At 40.8% G+C, this 8,523-nt stretch overlaps 1 pseudogene; it reads right to left on the reverse strand.

Moving 5' to 3' along the window:
• Positions 1–847: 847 nt before the first annotated feature.
• LOC118594943 lies at positions 848–6,935 on the reverse strand (annotated as a pseudogene).
• Between the last annotated feature and the right edge of the window lie 1,588 nt (positions 6,936–8,523).

Below are 8,523 nucleotides of genomic sequence, written 5' to 3' on the forward strand. Positions count from 1 at the left end.
AGATCCCCCTTCTGATATCCCATTGCACTGCCTTGTGCTGGGCCAGCTCTAGAACAGTATAAGAAGTTAGCCTGGTGTCCAGCATGGTGACATATGCCTATAGTCCCAATGCTCAGGAAGTAGAGGCAAAGGGGTCACAAATGTGAGGTTAATACAGGCTATGTGAACCTGTCTATAGCCTCACCTACTACTCCCCAGACAGAAAGAAATCAATCAAGGTTAGAGCTGGTTTGAGTTGACAGAAGACAGACTCAGGAGGGGTAAACAATAGACTTGTACAGTTGTTTCTTGCTTGTATCATTTTAAATATCACCAGTGGACTCCCTAGGATGGTAGTCAAGGGTGTGTTTATCTTACATGGCCATCACTCCCACCCTACACTCTCCATATACTCTTTTTTTTTCCCCCCGAGACAGGGTTTATCTGTGTAACCACTCTGGCTGTCCTGGAACTCACTTTCTAGACCTGGCTGGTTTCGAATTCACGGAGATCTGCCTGCCTCTGCCTCCTGAGTACTGGAGTTAAAGGCATGTGCCACCACTGCCTAGCTCTCCATACATTCTTAAGTCTACAAATAGTTACTATTTTACCATGCAAATACTGTTCATAGTGGAGTCACATGTGGTATCATGATAACATTTCCTTCCATGAACAACCTTTTAGTTTTTTTTTCACAAATGATGATTGACTCATTTTATTACATATAGCTTTATTATATATATATATATTTCTTACCTAGTTTTTATTCATAATCAATAAACTTAACTCTGCTCATCTTGGAGGGGAATAAGGAAAATACGGACCCTGAAGAACCTTAGTGAGAGCAGAGAAGTCAAAAGAATTAAAGTTAAGGGCAGTTGGCAACGGTGATCTTCTTGTTGGTTTTGCTGTTCTTGGACCCCAAAACACTCTAGGATTTCCATGATGCTCATGCCTTTTTTCACCCTCGCAAAGACCATATGTTTGCCATCCAGTAACTCAGTCTCAGCAATGCCAATGAAAAACTGGGAACCATTTGTGTTTTGTCCAGCATTTTCCCTTCACAAGATGCCAAGACCTGTATAATTCACAATCAACTTTTCATTCTTAAATTTCTCCCTATAGATGGACATGCTGCCAGGGCCATTATGGCCTGTGAAGTTGCCACCCTGTCATATGAATCCTGGGATAATTGTGTGAGAAGAGGAGCCCTTATATCCAAACCCTTTCTCTCCAATACTCAGAGCACAAGACTTTGGTCATTGGAACTTTGCAAACAGTTGGAAGGAGATGTGGGCCAAGGGCTCGCAATGTCAAAGAATACAGTGGGGATAAGCTTGGCTGAAGCAAGTGGCTACAGGGGACAGAGGCGTCTGCAGAACCCTTATCCAGCATATTTGCAAGACAGCTCTCTGTGTAATTTATTTTTATTGAAGTTGAGAAGATTATCTGTTGGTCCCCCTTCTTTATCTTGTGTCTTTTCCTCACTGAGAACACCAGGCTCCAGTTCCAATCCTCCTGACCACTCTGTGTTTCTGCTATACAGCTGTTGCCCTGGGGCTGGCCTCTGTTGCTTCCCTGGGATGCATGCCCTTGTCCTGAACCCTGCTTTAGTGCTTGGTCTAATCTCGCCTCCCATTTTAAGTATACATCTTCTGTTCATCCATTTTTCAAAGAGGATATGTGTGAAGTGAATTGGATTCTCTAATGTCTGCTTTGAAGACCCAGGGTCTTCTAGCTTTTGATGTTGCAATTGAGTAGTTCAGTTCCATTGTGGCCTCAGCAGCTTTATTTTATGCTGTGAAAGGCTCTGCTCAGCATAACTAATATTTTGGGACTTTGTAAAAAATGTTCTTTGGTTCTAATTTTCCCATCCCGTATAATCATTAATCTGAAAATAAGGTTTCAAACCTCTAGAGAGTTGAAATTTTCAGTCCTTGTTAAATTTTCTCCCTTCTTTAAAGTTCCTCTAATATCTTGTTCTACAGAAGCCAACACATTGTACTTTAGATTCTCTAATTTTTTTCCTTTGTTCTATCCTCTGAACACGTCTTTGTTATTATCTTACAGTATTATGCCCAGACTATTTTGAATGCTATTATTTTTGTGCTTTAATAGCTATTTATTGTTAAATGGTTATGACTTTTATTCCCCTTCAGGATACTGGTAGATTTTAGAGGTTGTTTTCTTGAAGCTCCTTGTTTGTCTTGAAATCCTCTAAATTTTCTCAAAAGTTTAAAAGCTCATTGTGTATGTACATGTATAATGCATATATATAGCACGGAGCATGTCGGGAGATCAGAAAACAGCCTATGGAGTCTATCTTCTCCATCTGCCTCTATGTGGGTTTGGAGGCTGGAACTCAAGGCTACCAGGCTGGCATAACCAGTGTCTTTGCCCACTTAGCTGTCTTACATTCTTTTAAAAACTATTCTTTTTTTAATTTTAAAGTTTTTTTGTACATTTTAATCATATTCTTTCCCCTCCCCAAATTCTTCCCAGATCTTCCCCACCTCTCTACCCATCCAACTTCATATTCTTTCTCTTTCTCAAAACAAAACAAAAACTCAAGAAAACAAAATAAAACAAAACAAAAAGACAAAATCCTCCAAATCATAATAAAAAAAAAGTACACAAAAATACATGGACTCTTTTTTGTTTTGGCCAAATACTCCTGGCCATGGGCCTCCCCTGGAGTATGGCTGATGTATCCAGTGACAGTTAAATACAGAAAACTGATTTTCTCTTTTCCAGAAGGTATCAATACTGCTAAGAGCTTCTTGCTTAGGAGTGGGACCAGGCATTCGCTTCCTCTCCTCAATGATGGGATTGTGTCTGACTTGAGTTTGGGCAGACCCTGTTCATGCTGCCATAGTGTCTGTGAGTTCAAACATGTGTCAGTCCTGTTATGGCTGGAAGACACGACTTCCTTGGTGTCATCCATCACTTCTGGCTCTTACAATCTTTCCTCGGCCTTTTCCACAAATTCCCTGAGCTTTGAGGGAAGGGATTTGATAAAGACCTTGCCTTTTGGGATTGAGTGTGCCAGAGTCTCTTGCACATTGTCCATGTGCTGGTCTTTGTGTTAGTCTCCATGAACTGCAAGAAGAAACATCTCCGATGAGATTTGAGCAACTCACTAATCTGGGCCCCACCTGAGTATCTTTTTATCTTGAATTATTATTTTCATCATGGCTATTTTTCTTTTGCCTTTTATTCTTTTTGTTTGTTTGTTTTAAATGTATTGAATGATTGCTTGATCCATCCCTGACCTTGAAGGCTTTCATTATTGTGCTCTCATGTTAACAATCGAGGCACTAAGAAATGGATTCATCTTTGTTAGCAAAGCTTTTCTACATGTGTGTTTACTTTAGCGTAACTGGGCAACAAGTTTACTTCTTTGCTAGATTTTTAGAGCCCTGGAGCATGTTACTATGTCCTGAGGACACGCTTAGGGATCCTATCATTCAATCTGCATACTTGTATTTGGTCTGTGTGATTCAGTACATAGTTTCTATTTGTCTCTCCAAATTACTTTCTATCTTTTTTATACTACTCTTTACCTTTGGAGGTCATATGTTCTCACTGGAGGATGTTGTTTCTACACCAATGAGCCTTTTTCCTACTGGCTATACTTGAGTTGACCAATGAACATCCTCAGGAAGAGAGGATTTATCTCTCTCTGTTCCCTATGGTGTCATCCTTTGGGTCTGTCAAGTTAATACTGGACACTACATCTCTACATGACTCTTTGAGAGTGTCAGGTCATACACCCTCCTATCTCCTCAGGCCTAGAGTTCATCTAGGTTCTGTGGTGATTATCCTTGTAGTCTTTAATCATCATGTCCTCAATTTTAAAAATAGTTCTTCCATCAGTTCTCTTAGAATTACTCTGAATTTTCTTTGTGCCAATTGTTTCTGGCTTGGACTTTGATACTGTGATTGGCTCTGTAATTGTCACAAGAAAAGATACCTTGGAAATAAGATTCTGGAATCTGTGTCTCATATTTTAAGGATGTAGGAATAAATGCATTTTCAGAGAAATACCGGATGTGACTAAGCCATCTCATGTGGTGCCATTATGACATTCAAATTTTCACAGGTGGTATCCGAGGATGGAGAACAGTGAAAGTTACAGGGCTGTAGGAAAGAACTAGCTGAGGTATGCAGTTGCTATAGCAACTGTAGTGAGTCACTTGGCTTCTCCAGGCCCTACAAAGCCTTTATGATGGAAAACAGAGCTTAAAAGTTTTGAAAACTCAATTAAGTGTATGTGTAGGGGACCAGATCCACCATGGTATGATTGAAACAACCTCTCTATCCTATTGTTACCCAGTAGATATGGCTGTGAACTAACCCTGGGTACAATGGATGTAGGGTCATTTGTGGGTAAGAGCAGAACTCCCAACAGAGGAAAAATGTGTGTTCAAACCGTAAGTGAGCTGATATTTAAGTCTTTCTGAAGTTTACAAATAAATGTCATTTCTCCACACTCTCTCCTTCCTTCTAAGCCTAGAATGAGAATCAGATCCAACAGATCATGTACAGAGGGAGAAATGCATCTTTAAGGAGGAAATGCTGAATGAATCACATGAACTTTCTAACAAGTGGAAGTCCAAGGAACATACACTACATAGAAATGCTAGACCAAGAGACATGAATTCATTTACCCAAGGTTTTGGATTTAATGTATCCTGAGTACTTGAGAATCACATTCATTGTGACTTGGATGGATGGGTGGATGGATGAATGGATTACATTTATATATATTCATAGTCTTTGGAGATTCTTGTCTCACAGAGTGATACTGAGCCTAGTTTCAGCTCTAGGTATGGCATCTGTACTGGAGCAAATACATAGTATTGGGGTTCAAATACTTTTAAATTTTTCACTTGTGAAAAATAAAAAATATATATTGTATAATGTATCTGGGACAACTATATGCCACTATGTGTAATTTCCAGGGAATCACAAACTGAGTTCTCAAGGAAGCAGACTTGGAGAAGAATGGGGACATGGTGCAGTCTATGCTTCCAGTGAGTGAGGAAGAACCTGAGCATTTACAAGTCTATAGTATGAGGACATCCCTCCTGACATGGGAGAGAAGCTAAGAATACCTATATGCTAAGCTAACTTAGTCTTATGACATAGACTCTGTCACTCCAGTGGTTCCCCCATCAGTGGTAGATAGAGAATACTTGGAAAACTACAGCAGAAACAGCACAACACAGGCCCTGGGGTTTGGGAATCGACTGCATCACACACTGCCAATGACAAGTCATTAGAAAGGGAGACCCTGACTGGCTCCTGGTCCTGGGACAGATTGAATTCTTGACCATGGGATATCCAAATTGCCAAACTTGTGTTTTCTGATCCACTGAACCATAAAATTAGATGTGCACAGTGCATTCCATTATAAAATGGAATAGTATATATAAGGGGTCAGAAAATTTTATCCCTCAAGGGCCAGCTAGTAAGTGGTTTAGGCCCTATGGTTTCTGCTGCAACTATTCAGGTCTGTGACAATAGAACAGAAGAGGCTATAAAATATGTAAAGAGAATAGGGCAGTGTTTCAATAAAACTTTATTTGATTTTCAGGTAATCTATTCTGAAACATTGTTCTTGTGTGAATATAAGTGTATGTGTGGTCTGAGTGCATGTCTGTGAGTGTGAGTGTGTGTGTGTGTGAGTGTGTGTGTGTGTGTGTGTGTGTGCGTGCATGAGTGTATCTTTGTATACATGTGCATGTGCCTGTGGAGGTCAAAAGTCAATCTGAGATTTCATTTCTCAGAACCATCCACTTGGGTATTTGAGACAGGGTCTTTCACTGAGACCTGAAGCTCACTGACTAGGTTACACTGGCTAGCCACTGAGTCCCAGGGATCCACCTGTCTCTGCCTTCCCATGGGTACTACGAGCATACATTACCACTCTTAGTTTTTAACATGGGTGCTGGGGAATTAGACTTGGTCTTTATGCTTGTGTGGCAAGCAATTTACTGATTAAGTTATCTCCTGGTCTTCCATTATCCTTACTGTGTGTGTGAGTGTGTGTGTGTGTGTGTGTGTGTGTGTGTGTGTGTGTGTGTGTTCCTGACCATTGAAAGGTGAGACCCAGCATTCTCCTTACTTGGTTTCCTGGCTTGTCATGACACGCCCATTCTGCCCTGCCACTTCCCACCTGCTATGACGGTCTGGATCCTCTCAATCATGATCAAAATGTACCTTTTCTCCCTTAAGGTGCTTCTGCCAAGTATTGTAGACACAGTGATACAAAAATAACTAATCTAAAGATCTATTTCTTTGGTCATTCCTTCTGCCATATAGAGTGTCCAGCCATATGGGCAAGTCAAAGCTGAGCCCACTGGAGGTGGATTAGGCTGTCACAGTCATTCATGCCTTTCATTTGTCATATTCCAGACAGTTCCACATGCTCTCTGAGCCCCATCTTTTTCTCTCCAGTTACTTATTATAGAGCATAATGAGGGAGACTAGGAAGAACAGCAGGGTCTAAGCACACCCCTTCGTAGGCAGTGTATTGTTCCTTGGAGCTCCTTGGATTTGTCTTAATTTATACCAGAGACTAACAAACTTCAGTCTATGGGGCAAATCTAGCTCTCTGTCTCTTGTAGATTGTATTCCTTGGAAACTAAAGGCGGTCTTCATATTTTTAAAAATCTGTTTTCCCTTTTTGCTTGGGCTCCCAGTCCATGGGATGGCACTGCCCACATTCAGGGTGGGCCATATCCCCTCTGTTAAACTCTAAAAATATTCTCATGGGCACACAATCTAGTCAAATTGACTATGAAGAGTAACCATCATATGCCGGGCTCTTGTCAACTTGACACCCAAATGAAACACTAGAAAACACTGTACTGTGAGTACCCAAATCCTAACCTTGTTACCTTATAGTGCAAAGATGCCTCCAGTCCAGCTTCAAGAGTCTCTATAGTCATTATGGTTCCTTGATTGCTCAAGAGTCAAAGTTCAAAGTCTCCTCTGAGATTCAAGGAAAACATCTTAGGTAGGCGCCTCTGTAAATATTAAAATAAATGCACTTTAAATGGCACAGAATGAAACTTTCCATTCAAAAAAATGGAAGAACAGAAGACTAGATAAAGAAGGATCAAATCAAAGTATCACTTACTTGGCAGAGTGAACATTAAACCCTGTAACTCCTTGTCTGGGGACCTGGGGTGCATAGTGACATGATAAGAGCTACTATGAGCTTGAGCATCTCTGCCCCTATGGCTTTGCTGTTTGCAGCCCACGTGGCCTTTTAACTAGGCTGGCTCTACTTATTCCTGCAACTTTGCATAGCACACACTCCACATGCTGCAGTCGACAATACCTTTAGCTTTTCCTCCTATGGCTTCACAAGATCATTGCCCTCTCAGGGACTTCCTGTAGGCTATCAGATGCTGCTGCACATTGCCTAGTCACTTGGGATTCCTAAAAAGTCTTGATGGAAGCTTCCATAACTCCATAACTCTTGCATCCTCCATGTCTGCAAAATCAGCACCTCATGAACCATGTCAATGGTCTCCACCAGCTTTAGCAGTAGGTAGACTCTTTGGGACTACAGCTGAAGCACTCATTGCTAAGTACCTTGATTTCCCTATGTAGGACACCATACACTGTACTCTATTCTCAGAGGAGTCTTTCTAATGACCTTACAATTTTACCCTCTGGAATCTGTGATGCCTGAAGACTGGCCAGTTCCTTCCTGCTGTTACATCCTTCCTGCTGTTACAGGGCAAAGACAGATACTTCGCTAGAGTGTGACATGAATGGCCTCCAGTCTCTTCCTCCATAAAGTCCTGCTTCTCATCTGAAATCTCATAAGCATCTTCACTGTCTTGTCTTCTGAGCTCCTCCCATACTTGCTCAGACTTTCTGTCGCTAGCTCTTCCATTTAGCTCTGTCTGGATTCAGGACAACTAACCCAACCCATGTGGCACTACCACTGACTCCATAGATGTTCTTATTTTGACTGTTTCTTTCTCCAAAGCTTTGCCTACTATGGTAATTTCTTTATAATATTGTATCTTATCTTCTTTCTCCAGGGGTCTATAATAACAATTCATTTTTGTCTCATCTGAGTAATCTCATCTATTAATCAACACTGGATTTTCTTTCCTTCATCAGATGGGCATAGAGAACTTCCATGAGGCTACACATAAAAAGGACAAGTTTCTGTATGCAGTGTATGTGAGTTAAATGTGGTTGTAGGCAGCCTACTTTGTGTAGCTTACTTTGACTCTGTAGATCTGCTTAGACTTGATGAAAAATGCTTTTTAATTCAGAACTATAGAAATCTACACTTCAACTTCATATTGGAGCTTATCAAATGTGCCTGATAGTTTGTCTATTAAATGATAAATATACCTTGCAGTTCTATGGGGTCTGCCTTACACTTGGCACAGAAACCAAATTATTCATCCTGAAGCCTGGCTTGTACTATAGTCTCTTTACATAGTGCCTTTTGGGTCACATGATGAATGCTTTGGAACAGTATTTCCAAATGAAGCATATTGCTTCCAA

The sequence above is a fragment of the Onychomys torridus genome, chromosome 13, assembly GCF_903995425.1.
Source record: "Onychomys torridus chromosome 13, mOncTor1.1, whole genome shotgun sequence".
Classification (NCBI taxonomy): domain Eukaryota; kingdom Metazoa; phylum Chordata; class Mammalia; order Rodentia; family Cricetidae; genus Onychomys; species Onychomys torridus.